At 55.2% G+C, this 14,087-nt stretch overlaps 1 long non-coding RNA gene across 1 annotated transcript; it reads right to left on the reverse strand.

The window, feature by feature from the left end:
* Positions 1 to 8,908: 8,908 nt before the first annotated feature.
* On the reverse strand, positions 8,909 to 14,062 carry LOC135996229 (uncharacterized). The gene is made up of 5 exons (XR_010607243.1): positions 13,768 to 14,062; positions 12,676 to 12,921; positions 11,573 to 11,851; positions 9,424 to 9,523; positions 8,909 to 9,328 (listed from the first exon to the last, which is right to left on the reverse strand). It is a non-coding gene; the product is annotated as an uncharacterized LOC135996229 (long non-coding RNA).
* Between the last annotated feature and the right edge of the window lie 25 nt (positions 14,063 to 14,087).

Here is a 14,087-nt window from a genome sequence, read left to right on the forward strand (position 1 = left end):
CCGTTTGAATGTTACGATTGCTTTCAATTGTTTTCATAGGTCTCGTCTTAGTAACAGTTTTGGAGACCTAGGCATATATAAGAACTTATACATTCCGATTGGTTTTCCTAACTTATATTTGATTGGCCGTAAAAATAAAGCTTTCTTTTGTTGGCCAGTAGCTCCCGCTACAGTTACAAAATCTTTATCTAAGGGTATCGTTTCCTGGTTCAAAATAGAACAAGATACTCCAGTATCAATTAAAAACTCCATTCCTTTCCTGTGTTTCCCTGGCTTTACTAGGACCGGTGGATCTGCTCGGCTGGATTCCTCAGGTTCCCGTCAATCAACTTCTGCCACTGGCCATTACATGCCATCGAGGTTTCTCTATTCACGTTATCCCCAGGGGGCTCCCCAATCCTCCCGGTGAGCTAAAATACACCCTAGCGGGCTCTTTTTCGGCATTTTTTCTGATTGGCTGCTTTCCACGCCACCGCGCCGTCCCATTGGCTGCTCCTCCCCGTGTTCCGCCCCCACGAACCCTCCTCGGGGCGCAGCCGCGCGAGGACCGCGCCATTTGCGCCCGTTTTCCCCACAAGCACGGCTCCCAGAGCCGACTCTCCGGGGCGGCGGAGCCGCAGCGGAGCCGGCCGGGCCGGGCACTCACCGGGGCCGGGCACTCACCGGGGCCGCGCAGAAACGGCGACGAACGGCGGCGCGGCGGGACCGCTCCGGGCTCGAGCGGGGCGCGCACACGGCCGCCGAGAGCGCCGCCCGCGCTTGGCAGCGGCCATCTTTGCGCATGCGCACCGGGAAGCCCGCGGGACACGCCCCCTCCTGCCCGCCCCTTCGCTTCCCTTCCCGCAACCCGATTGGCTGCCTATGCACGTCAATTTCCATTCTCCCCGCCTATCACCACCCCTCCCCGTTTGCCCCGCGCAGCGCTCCGCTCCGCCCCTCCAGCTTTCTCGCGCGTCCTGATTGGCCCGCTCTGCACCGCCCTTCGCGTTCTCTCCACCCACTCGCTGGAACCTCCAGGCGATTTGCATAGCCGGCGCGGCTTTCCCTTCTATTTAATTTCTGCTTCCATTTCTAGTTCTTTCTCGGTCCGTTAGAGCCCTCGGATGCTCCATCTGCATACATATATATATACACACATATATAAAATATACATATAGGTATCTCTCTATATAGCATCTATAGAAACTTAAAAATAATTTCATATGTGTATATATACATATGCATAAATATATATGACTAGAAATAGAAATACAGCTTCCCAGGGAAAACAACTGCCATGGGGCTGGGCTGCAGAGCAGCGAGTGGGTGGGGAGGACAGAGCTACGGGGGGAGACAACGGGCGCTTTGGGGCAGCGCAGGTGCCCCGGGGGTCCGCGAGCAAAGGGGCGACGGGGGGGCAGTGTGGAACCGGGGGGCCGGAGAGGAGAGAGGAGGGAGCGGGGACACGTCTCACGGGGGAAAAAATGCCCGCGGGGCACGTTTGGAGAGAAATCGTTTGGGGAGGGGCAGAGACACGCGGGAGGCAGCGCAAGTAGAAAGGTGCGTGGGGCGGGGGGGGCACGGGACGTGTGTGGGGGTGACCTGCACCTGGGGGGTCCACCCGGGACCACCCACAGCAGACGACTCACCTGGGACAACCCGCAAAGGAGAATTCGCTCTGAAGAACCGACCCACGACAGAGACTCCACACCGGATCATCCCCAGCAATGCCCCTGCAACTGCTGGCGTTTCACTCCGTATTTGCCCCAAAAGGGGGGTAGTGTGCCTGTCCGTAAGACAAGTTGGTGGTTTTTTTTTTTTCTTAACCTCTTCAAAAATGCCTAATTTTGAGAGGTTTGGGCACTTTTTCACAACGTGCTTTTGGTTTAATGCACGAAAATATGGTTCATTTTGCTTTCCAGCTGCGCGCAGCCAGGGAGAGTTCGCTTTCCCCAGGGCCTAAAATTGTTCTTTTTCTTATTATTTTCCCCATTGCACATGCAGACTCAGGGTGTTCGGCGTGTTTCGCAGCTGCTGTGGCGGTTCATGCTCTCTGTGCGCAGCCCCAGAAGGGGGCATCAGGCGTTCACAGCTCCCCCTCTGAAAAACAAAAACTCCAAATTAGAGTTCAGCATCTGAAAAAAAATAGCGCAGAAGAAAGCAGAGGAATTCAGTCGGAATAAGGGAGAGGAGAGCAGCTGAGCTAACGGAGGATTTGAGGGAAATGGGCCACCTTGAAACACAAGGCATCTTTTAAAAGCCAGAGCGATTTGAGCAATTCAAGACAACATTAAGACAAACTGACACCATTTGGGACACACTCAGCGGACAAGGAAACGCTCTCGCTGACGCTAGAAAGCGTCTCGCCCCTTCCCTCCGGCACCGCCGCAGGAGACAACCCCAGCGAGGCCGCGGGACGGGCTCGCGCCGCCAGCGGGATCTGCGCTCACGGATCCGCCGCCACAGCTCCGGCCCTCGCGACGCTGCTGCTGCTGCTGCTGCTGCTGCTGCGCATCTGGCTCAGTCAGTAAAGCTGAAAGCGTGCAGCTCCAGAGAGTGACGCTAAAAAGTAAAGAACCAACCGCGGTCATTCACTTTATACTAAAAAGGCGTGCGGATGGTTACTTACACCAGAAAAAACCCTTCTCTTCCATTTTCCTTTGGCGTTTCCTTTGGCACGGGCGCCTGCGCCATCGCCCAGCGGCAGCGCTTGCTGGCCGTGCGCTGCAGTACCCGAGTTTCGCCACACGACGGCAGCACCGAGGCGCGCCGCGGCACCGCATTGGGGCGGCCGCCTGCAGTACCGCGCCTTGCCCACAGGGCGGCAGCACTGAGACCCGGCGCGGCAGCCCCGGGCGAGCAGGCGGGCCGCGTTCCGCGGCAATCCCGCAAAAAAACCCAAAACAAAACAAAACAAAAAAACCAGAGAGCCGCGGCAGGAAAGCGCCCCTGTCGCAGGGACGGCCGCAAGTCCCGAAAACGAACACCGCCGCCCGCCAGCCCGGTGCCGGAAGGCTAACGCGCCCGGCTTGCTCTGCTGGCCGACGGCACCCGGAGGCAGCGCCTCTGAGTCCCGACCCCAGCTGTCCCCGGCCCGCGGCAGCACGCAAGCACGCGATCGGCCCGCTCTGCACTTGAATTGCCATTCCCTCCACCCATCGCCTCCCCGCCCGAAGCGCAAAGCCACGTGCATATTGGGCGTGAGGTCTTGCGCTGTCTTTTTGTGTGTGCGTTTTCTTTTTCTTTCTCTTGTGCCACGTTGTCCAGAAAGGGGAAGCCGAGCGCGTGGGTGCCATGGCTCCATGGGGCTCCTCTCCACGGGGAGGGCGCTCGGGCCGGGAAGGACCCTGAGCCTGGCGTGGGTGGACACACCCAATCGCACGTACAGACGCAGAACCCGCCGGGCCTCGCCCTGAGCTTCCGCACTTCCGCCAAAGCGGCACCCCACTCGCCACGCCGCCGAGCCTGCAACTGCACCTTAGCTCTGTTTTTAAACATCCCCCTGACAAAAGGGGGCTGCGCCGCTTCCGGAGAGACTGCAATACCGGGAACGGGCGCTGCACCGGAGACACGGCTCCAGGCTGCAGACCTTTAGCCCACCTGCCCTAAGAGTCACACGCCTCTCACCAGCTTCGCGAGCTCGGCCATGAGGGCAGGAGGGGGAAACCTAACTAAACACCTCCCCACCGCACTGGCCCATCCCGTTCCTCCTGTTCCAACGTCACGGTCACCCTCGCCACGCCCGCACTCACCTGCCGCCTATTTCGCCACTCCGTTCCCCTCGCTCCCTCCCACCGTCCCGCTGCGCTCAGCGGGCACCGACACCCGGCGGGAGGTTCCCGCCTGTCACCTCATGCCCCTCTGCCGGCTCCGGGGACCTCACGAAGGACTGCCCTGCCCTGAACCGCCTGCCTCCAGATCCCCGGGAGCCGGCCGCAGCGAGAGCTCCGCAGCCTCCCGTCCCTCGCCCCGACGCCCGTCCCGTTCATTCCCGGTACCCCCCCGAAACACCACGGACACGCTTGCCAGGGAGCTAGCTATTCCAACTGGATTGAGTCGGCGCGCTCTCATTGGCTGCTTTCCACCCCACCGCGCTGTCCTCCTATTGGATGCTCCTTCCCGCGCTCCGCCCCCACAAGCCCGCGCCTGTGTCGGACCTGACTGAGGACTGCGCCCACTCGGGCATGCGCAGTGGGGACTCCACAAGCACCGCCCCTTCGCCAATCTCATTGGCTGCCTACGCACGTCAATCGCCATTCTCTCCGCCTATCAGCGCTCCGCCCCTCAACCTTGCTCGCGCCGTCTGATTGGCCCGCTCTGCATCCTCACTCGCCGAGCGCATTTGGCCGTGCAGCTTCAAAGGTGGAAACTAAAAAGTAAAGAACAAACCGCGGTCATTCGCTCATACTAAAAAGGTGTGCAGATGCCTACCCACACCACAAAAAACCCTTAGCTTTCATTTTCCTCCGGCACTACATTTGCACAGGTGTGAACTCGTAAAATTAAACCATCCATCTCCCAGACACACGCTTCGAACTTGACTACGGTGGGTTTCTGTTTGTCTTACACCAACAGACTTGCACATTTGTGAGCAAACACATTCATTTTGAAGCTCAGCCCCTCCTGGGGGAAAAACACGTCTTAGTCATTGAAAAAAATAAAATCCGACTTGGAGCTCCCAAACATTAGGGAGCGGTGGGGAAACAAACGAAAGCGAAGACCAACAGCAGCATCGTAAAGTAGTATTCAGCTTCAATTCCGATCACGTACTTAAAAGCCTCTCTCAGCCCTACGAACGATCAGTCCTTTTCTGGAAGGACACATTTTTTTACCTGAATGTCCTCAATTGAAGACTCCACTAAACGGAACGGGGATCGAGCCGCAGGACAACATGCCATCGACATATTAACAAGGAAAAAAACCCACAAGTAAACCCCAGGTTCGATTACTAGTTTCCATCCTGTTTCATTCCTTACATTTCAACTGGCACCCAGGTGCTCCAAAATTAACTATACCCATGCCACTTCTCACTAAAAATTCAGTTCTACGTTTAAACATTCAAGGCTATTTCCAGTGTGCCCATAAATTCACTGTGAACAAAGACAAGAGAAACGCTCGACCCTAAGGAGCGCCGGCCGGCAGGTTTCTCCCCCCTCTGCCCGGGACCGAGAAGACGCCGCCACCGCTGCCGCCTCCTGCCGCCTCCTCGCCCGTGCCCCCTCGCAGCGGGGCTGCCCCACAAGAGCCGGGGGCCTCTTTTTTTTTCCCGGCGGCCGGTCCGACCGCTGCCCCCCGCTTTCTGACGGCCACGGCCACGACCCCGCCCGCAGCGGCAGCGCCCCCCTCGGCCCCGCCCCGGCACGGGCACAGGGCGCCGCTTCCCAGCTGCAGTACCGGCCTGTGGCCACCAGACGGCAGCACCGAGCCCGGCCGCGCCGCGCCCCCCGCGCCGCCGCAGCGCGCCCGCTTCTTTTCAGACCCCCGGCCCTTCTTCTTGACCCGTGGGCAGCTTCAGCTGCCCTGGAACGCGCTTTCCCAGAGCCGCGCGGATGACAGACACGCATACCGACGTACACTTCCCCAAGCCTAAGCGTAGCCAGGATTCCCTTCCTCGCCCTCAACGTTTTTGTTCAAGAGTCCAGCAGCTCACCTGTCCTCGCGAGCTGCCTCGCTGCAAACAAACGAGCAGAAAAGAAAAAAAAAAGAAAACAAGAAAAGGAATGATCTCTTCCAGGCAGTTTCTCTAAACAGTCGAGAGATTATAAAATCGCACGTGTCTTTTCCAAGCAGAATGAGCCTGTGATTCCACGAAAAAGGAGAGCAAGGAGCAGGTCAGCTTGTCAGAGAAAGACAGGGACAGGGAGCAAGACAAGGCGACACAGAGAGAGAGGCAAAAGGGACAGGGAGGCAGGGCAAAGGGAAGGAGAGGCCAAGATCAGAGACAAGCAGCAGGACAGAGACGGTGGGGAAAACTCCTAGAATGGGCAGCGGGAGAGACAGACCAAGGAGAAACGGGCGCCGGGCCGCGGGACAGGGAGCGGGGCAGACCGTCACGGAAACAAAAACAAAGAGGCAACGGGACAGAGAAACGAGGGGAAAGACAAGGAGAAGGGCAGAGAAACAGGAACGGGGGCGGGCAGGGAGCAGGACCGAGAGACGGAGCGAGGAAGGGAAAAAAGGACGGGGGCAGAATGCAGGCAGAGAAACGACGACAGGGAGCAGGACAATAGCATGGGCTGCAGGACAGAGACGGAGGAATTGCAAAAACACAGACACAAGGAGCACCACAGGATGACAGCCAGGGGAAAGAGGCACAGAGAGCAGGACAGCGCCGGAGCGGAAAAAAACAAACCAAACCAACGGTGCTGGGCCGCTGGAGAGAGATACGCAGAAAGAAAAAAACACCCAGGAAGAGAGAAAAGAAAGAGGGGATGGCTGGCTGGGGGAGGGAGGGGAAAGCAGTTAGAAAGGGCGGGAGAAGGACCGCCACGGAACAACAGAAAAGCCAGCGAGGCCAGGCAGGGCAGGGGGGCCGTGACACTGCTTGTCTAGCAGTATAATCTGCGATCTGCCAATTTATTTCCAATTTCCTGATCACTGCTCCCTTTCGATGCCCTTTGCAACGCACGATGGCAACTTTTCTAGCAACGGCACAGCTTCCAACAATTGGAGTATCATATTTAATCTGTCTTCCTTCTGCTGTTAATAAACCTTGTTCTTTTCAAATGGCTCCATGGGCACGCACCATTCTAAAAACATACTTTGAAACAGTGCAAATATGGGGCAGAGTGGATGAGCTATGGGGTGCTGTGCGGCAGTGCTGTGGGCATGTGGGGCAGTGTGACCAAAATATGGGGTGCTGTGGGGCTGCGCTTTGGATCTACGGGGCGGAGTGGATGAGCTATGTGGTGCTGTGTGGCAGCACTGTGGGCCTGTGGGGCAGTGTGAATGAGATATGGGAGGCTGTGGGGTAACGCTGCGGGGTCTATAGGGCAGAGTGCAGGAGCCATGGGGTACTGTGGGGCAGTTCTGTGGTCTATGGGGCAGAGTGAAGGATCTCTGGGGTCCTGCGTGGAAGTGCTGTCCATCCGTGGGGCAGAGAGAGAGGAGCTACAGGGTGCTGTGGATCTATGGGGCAGGGTAGTGGGGCTATCAGATGCTGTGGGTCATTGTGGTTCATCACATGGGTCACTCACCTGCAGGGGGCCCAGCCTCTTCTGGGGTGTTTCACCCCACAACAGCCCCATTGACCCCACATCCCTCGTGACCCCCCCACACCCACCCCATAGACCCTTGTGACGCCCCCCCACAGTGGGCAGGGGAGGGGTTGTCAGGATGGAAGGGTGGTCATGTGGACAGAGGTGTGGGGTGCTGTGGGGCAGAAACATGGATCTGTGGGGGAAAATGTAGAAGCCATGGGGTGCTATGTATGTATAGGGCAGGGTGCAGCACCTAAAGGGTGCTGTGGGGCACCACTGTGGGCCTAAGGGGCAGAGTGCAGGAGCCATGGGGTGCTGTGGGGCAGCACTGTAGATCTATGGGGCAGAGTGGAGGAGCTATGGGGTGCTGTGAGGCAGTGCTTTGGATCTAGGGGGCAGACTGGAGGAAATATGGGGTGTTATGGGGCAGACTTGAGGAACTATGACATGCTGTGGGGCAGCACTGTGGGTCTATGGGGCAGAGTACAGGAGCCATGGGGTGCTATGGGGCAGTGCTGTGGATCTATGGGGCAGAGTAGAGGACCTATGGGGTGCTGTGGAGCTATGAGGCAGACTGGAGGAGCTATGGGGTGCTGTGAGGCAGTGCTTTGGATCTAGGGGGCAGAGTGGAAGAGCTATGGGATGCTGTGGGTCTATGAGGCAGAGTGAACAAAATATGGGGTGCTGTGGAGGAGCACTGTTGGTCTACGGGGCAGAGTGCAGGAGCCATGGGGTGCTGTGTGGCAGTGCTGTGGATCTATGGGGCAGAGTGGAGGAGCTAGGGGGTGCTGTGGGGCAGCGCTTTGGATCGATGGGGCAGAGTGGGGGAACTACAGGGTGCTGTGGGTCTATAGGGCAGAGTGCAGGAGCTCTAGGGTGCTGTGGGGCAGCACTGTGCTTCTATGGGGCAGAGTGGAGGATCTATGGGGTGCTGTGGGGCAGTGCTGTGGATCTATGGGGCAGAGTGGAGGATCTATGGGGTGCTGTGGGGCAGTGCTGTGGGTGTATGGGGCAGTGGAGCTATGGGGTGCTGTGGGACTATGGGGCAGAGTGCAGGAGCCATGGGGTGCTGTAGGGCAGTGCTGTGGATCTATGGGGCAGTGGAGGATCTATGGGGTGATGTGGGGCAGTGCTGTGGATCTATGGGGCAGAGTGGAGGATCTATGGCGTGCCATCAGGCAGTGCTGTGGATCCACGGGGCAGTGGAGCTATGGGGTTCTGTGGGGCAGCACTGTGGGACTATGGGGCAGAGTGCAGGAGCCATGGGGTGCTGTAGGGCAGTGCTGTGGATCTATGGTGTTCAAATGTAGCTACTAATGACTCCCAATTAGTTTTCTGCCTTTATCCTTTAAAAGGAATTCCAAACTATGTGTTTTTTAAACTATGATACAGATTGGGAATAATTACTGCCTAGTTCATTAAGTAATAGCTGACATTAAATTTAGTTATTGCTCACACCTAAATAATATTTCATTTATTTACACTTTAACATTTTTATCATTACATTACTACAAAGTAGACTAGCACACTTTTAAAATTTTTTTTTTTTTTTAAATACAGAGTTTTTTCTCTACTGTTATTACTTCCAATTAGTGCTCCAGTATTTATATTCCACTATTTTTATTTGTATTGTATAAATCGGGGGTAATTACTTTCTGCAGAGTTTGACGTAATAGCTGCAGTAGATTACAGGCATTATTGACTCCCAAAGACTCCTCTAGTTACTGGTATTTAAGTTTTTATTCTGAGTGTTTTACAGTAAATAAGTAGTTACAATTAAAATAATAGAACCCAAGGACCCAGAATGTCCAGGGCAAACCCCTGAGATTGTCAGTGCCGGATCCACAACAGCGACGACACAGAACGGATAAGCGTGGGGAGGAGACTCATCACAGTGGACACGAACTGGGACACGGCAGCTCAGGAACACACGTGTGGAACTGGAACACGGCAGCTCGGGAACACACGTGTGGAACTGGAACACGGGCAGCTCTGCTTTAGTTCAGAGCAGGAACACACACAGCAGGAAGAATTTTATTGTGCGCGAGACACACGCTGTCCTGAGCTGCCGCACAGCAACATCATCTCTCTGATTTCTGGTGGAAAATGAGGGAGCTCTGCACATTGCAGTGGAGCCTCAGCTTCCAAACCTGCACACAGAATAACCCTTCACCCCAAGGTGACACCAGAAACTGGGAAGCCGCTGAAAAGAATTTACAACCCCACACAAACCAGTTACACTCACCTGCTCCAGCGCCCGATCTGCTCTGCGCTGACCCTCGACTTCAGCTCCACACACCCTGCAACAGTCAGATCCTGATCATCTCCCCTGGGCGTTCACTGCACTGTATGCACCAGGGAAAGAGGGGAAAAAAAAAAAAAAAGCACTGAAGGAAATTAAAAAACATCCCTGGCTGGGTTTTTTGGGCGTTATTTTTGTTGGGGGCCAGGGGCTGCGTTGGGGTATTTCTAATTAAGGAAACTGCTATTTCAACTCTAAGTCCAACCTGCAAGTGAAAACAAACCACACATACAAGGCTGGACACAGTAAAAAATCCCAACTCGTTCAGCAATCGCTGACAGCGTGTCCATTCAGCTGTCAGCTGCTGCTGCGCGTCTGGCTCGGTCAGTAAAGCTGAAAGCGTGCAGCTTCAAAGCGTGAAATTAAAAAGTAAAGAACAAACCTCGGTAATTCACTTTATATTAGAAAAGTGTGCGTTTGTTTACCTATACAAAAAACCCCCTTATCTTTGATTTTCCTTGCTTGCCCGGCGCTGCAGTACCCGCGTTTCGCCACAGGACGGCAGCACTGAGGCGCGCTGCGGCCCCGCACTGGGGCGGCCGGTGCAGTACCGCGCCGTGCCCACAGGGCGGCAGCACTGAGACCCGGCGCGGCGGCCCGTTGCCGCCCAGCAGCACCGCAAAGGCCGCAGCCCTTGCTGGGGACTCAGAGCGCATAAACCTGGGTACCTGCATTCGACAACAAGGGCTGTTTGGATATGACGGTCTTACAAAAGGGGGCTAGAAATCACCGACCTCCCTGAACTTCTAGAAAGCCAAAGCCCAGCTCACCGCTCCCCAGCAGCTATAAAGTCGGACTCGGGGTCAGGTTTTGATTTCCACGTGGTTTAACGAGTTCACAGGCTGAGCCGTTACACAGCAACGGAATTGTTCTGCAACGCTGACAAAGGTGCAGGATCTTCATTCCTTTAGTCCAAATGAAGTCATTTGACTCTCAAGCCTTAAGCAGCTCCTCAGTTCCTACTTTTTTTCCTCTAAGCAATCAGGAGTTCAAATGATCCACCCAGAGAGAAGGCATCGAAGCACAAAAGAGCGCGCACGAAGAGGGGGGACCCTGGGATTGTTGGGCTACTGTGCCACTCCCCGTGAGCAGGGGGGAGTGGGAGACACGGCAAAAGACCCCAAAACACGCATAACCAGCCAGGCAACGTGCAAGCACGCGATCGGCCCGCTCTGCATCTGAATTAGCATTCTCTGGACCCATCGCCTCCCCACCCGAAGCCTGAGGCGATGTGCATATTGGGCGCGAGTTCTTGTGCTGTCTTTTTTGGGGTGTTTTCTTTTTCTTTCTCTTGTGCCGTGTTGTCCAGAAAAGGGAAGCTGAGCATGCGGGTGCAACAGCTCCACGTGGGCCAGGACAGAACCTGCACCTCACACGGGTGCGTGGGTGGACGCTCCCGATCGCAAAGGCACGCAGAGCACCGACGGGACTCGCCATATGGGAACTGCGGAAGATTGGGCGAGGAGGAGAAAGGTAAAGACGCTCAAGTGACCCACAGCTGGGGTATAAAGAAAGCACATACATCACACTAATCGTTTTACTGATCTTGTGTACTAGACAAGTAGAACCTCTGTGTTAGATAACATAGGCCTGAGAGAAACCCTACGGTACCTTATCATGTCTGAGATTCCTGCTTTGTTTTGAGAAAGAGCAGAGCACAGCAAGAGGCTGCGTCTTCTCTAAGCCTTGAAATATAGACGAGCGCAGCCGGCCTAGCGATCTTCCAGCAGGGCTGAACTTACCAGCGCCTGCCTCCCCGCTATCGTTAGCCTCTGCCTGGGAGCTTGCATGCGACTTCGGAAATCCCCCAGTAGAGAGGTAACTAAAATAAAATTTGCTCTTTGCAATTGCATTCGTGGCCTCTGGCTCTTCTTGCGACGTGCCTGTGCTTGTACACACACTCGCCCTGACCAGCCCCACCAACGGCCAAAGCAGCACCCCACTCGCCACACTACCGAGGCTACAACCGCACCTTAGCTCTATTTTTAAACATCCCCCTGACTAGAGGCGGCCGTGCCACTCCCGAAGACACTGCAATACCGGGAATGGGCGCTGCACCAGAGACATGGCACTTTTTCACACATTTGATTACCTGAGCAGCAAGTGGAATCAACCACGCAGGATTTTCTTCATGTGACACAGAATGCGACACCAGCAAAAGAGGAGGCAAATTCGGAGGTAATTTTGGCTCTGGCCGACGCACGCTCCAGGCAGCACACGTTCCATCTTGCTCCAGCTCCTGCTCACTGCAGTTGTGGCCAAATGAAGCTTCAGCTCTGCCTTGGAGCTCTAGCTGATTTCAGCTCCTTCTCCTGACAAGCTCCAGCTGTTTCCAACAACCTGGGCTTTTGACAAGGTTGTAAACCAATTGCTGTGAAAAACTGAGTATTAGGATTAAACATCATAGTTGTACATTCTATAAATGCTAATGAGTTTGTATGACGAATTCGTTAACAACTATTCTAAGCAGTGTACAAAGAAGGGCTGGACTCAGAGAGGACAATGTGGGATCTGAAAAGAGGCTTTTCCCTCACAGCCCGTCTCAGACGTTGAGCCTGGCCTGGTGCACGCCAGCGTCCTGAACCTTGGGGTCCGACACAACCAGACCCCCACCTGTGGGAGGCTCTCCCTAATACGTATCCCTAATATATACAGCAAGGCGACACTGATTTTCTCCTTTCTAGCACATGTACCACAGCATAGCTCTTCCTCTCAGCACAGGAGATTGCAGGGAACCACGATCATCTCAGCACTGCTGCAGGCTGAATTACAGAAATCACAAGCATGACCGGGAGAAAAACGGCCAAGGCCCCCCAATATTCAGTACCAACATCCTTTCCAGTTTAGAATCTGCAGTGCTCTACAAGCACTTCCCATGCAAAGCTGACACATACCCACACCCATTTTCCATAGGAAAACTCTGTGATACCACTTCCTGACACATAAAACCTTTTGCTGCTGTTTGATCCCTCGCTACGCAGCAGGAGTCAGATGATGATGCAGGGAGGACACTGCACACGCCACCCGTCTGAAGAGGGGTGAGACGATCCCATCGCTTCCTACCGCACACATTCTTTGACTCACACCTCCCTGTGCACTTATGCTGCAGGCCCTTAACAACCACCCTCCACAGAAAAACACAGGTACCCACATACCCGTGTAGCCCAGCCCTCCTGCTCAGATCCTCCTTCTTACCTCTGAGGAGCACGCTGCAGCTCCTGCTCGACAGGCCTTGGCACAGGAACCACTGCCCACACGGCTGTGTCTGCAACACCACCCAGGCAGAACGATCCAGAAAACCCTGCATCTCCGTAGTGTTACTCGCAGGAAATGTCTCCAAGATGCAGGCTTATACAGTCCATTCACTTTCAGAGAAATATTACCCCCGTCCTGGTTTCAGCTGAGACAGAGTTAATTTTCTTCCTGGTACCTGGTATAACGCTGTGTTTGGGATTTAAACTGAGAATAATGTTGATAATACACGATGTTTTAGCTGTTGCTAGGTAGTCAAGGACTTTTCAGCTTCTTGTGCCGTGTCAGGTGCACAAGAAACTGTGAGGGGGCACAGCCAGGACAGCTGACCCACACTGGCCAAAGGGATATTCCGTACCACATGACATGTATATATTTTGGAGGACGCTGGGCAGGGGAATCGCTGCTCAGGGATAGGTTGAACATCGATTAGTGGGTGGTGAGCAACTGCACTGTTTTCTATATTCAATTATTATTGTTGTTATTTTCTCTTCCTTTGCTGTCCTATTTAACTGTTTTTATCTCAAGCCAGGAGGTTTTTGGGGCTTTTGGGGTTGTTGGGTTTGGGGTTTTTTGGGGTTTTTTGTTTTGTTTTTTTTCTGATTCTCCTCTCCATCCCACCGTGGGGGTGGGAGAAGTGAGTGAGCAGCTGCGTGGTGCTTTGTTGCCAGCTGGGGTTGAACCATGACAGCCCCTTGCAGGATGGCACGTGAAAAAAATGGAAGGGTACTCAGAGACTCTTTGCCTAGAAACTTATAATGACTTAACTTTCCCTCCCTATGCCACACACACCTCTCAATACTCCCAGCCCTTCCACGTCACAGCCCATTGCCGCCTGCGGCCCAGTCCCCCGTGCCAGAGGCTGCCCTCATAATCCACCTCCTCACTTCCAAGTGCAGCCCCCTGCCTGCCATAAGAGAAGGAAGCTGCAAATTGTCCAATATAAGAAGCCCACTGGCCTGTCAAGGTGGCGCTTTCAAGGGGTGTTGCTGCGAGAAAAGGAGAAAACATGCAAAGCGAAACACATTTTCTCACCATTCCTCTTCCGCTGCAGCAGAGGCAGGTGGCTCCTCCACCCACCGCAGAGATCCCAGCGCTCCTCCCAGCAGGAATCGCACGGTTTTCCCCCTGAAATTTGCGGGGTAATGACTCGGACTTTGTCCCTGACGCCCTCCAGTCAAACGAGCCCGCCTCGGCGCCCAGCGCAGCCGGAGCAGCTCTGCGAGGGGAGCGACGCGGACACGCGCCCCGGAAGGCTGCGGGCCGCAGTCCCCGCCCGGCAGAGCCCTCGCGGCGCGGCGCGGGCGGCCGGGACGGCCCGGAGGGGCGTGCTCCGTGGGCCTCGTGCGGCGGCG

Source organism: Caloenas nicobarica, chromosome 18 (assembly GCF_036013445.1).
Source record: "Caloenas nicobarica isolate bCalNic1 chromosome 18, bCalNic1.hap1, whole genome shotgun sequence".
NCBI lineage: Eukaryota > Metazoa > Chordata > Aves > Columbiformes > Columbidae > Caloenas > Caloenas nicobarica.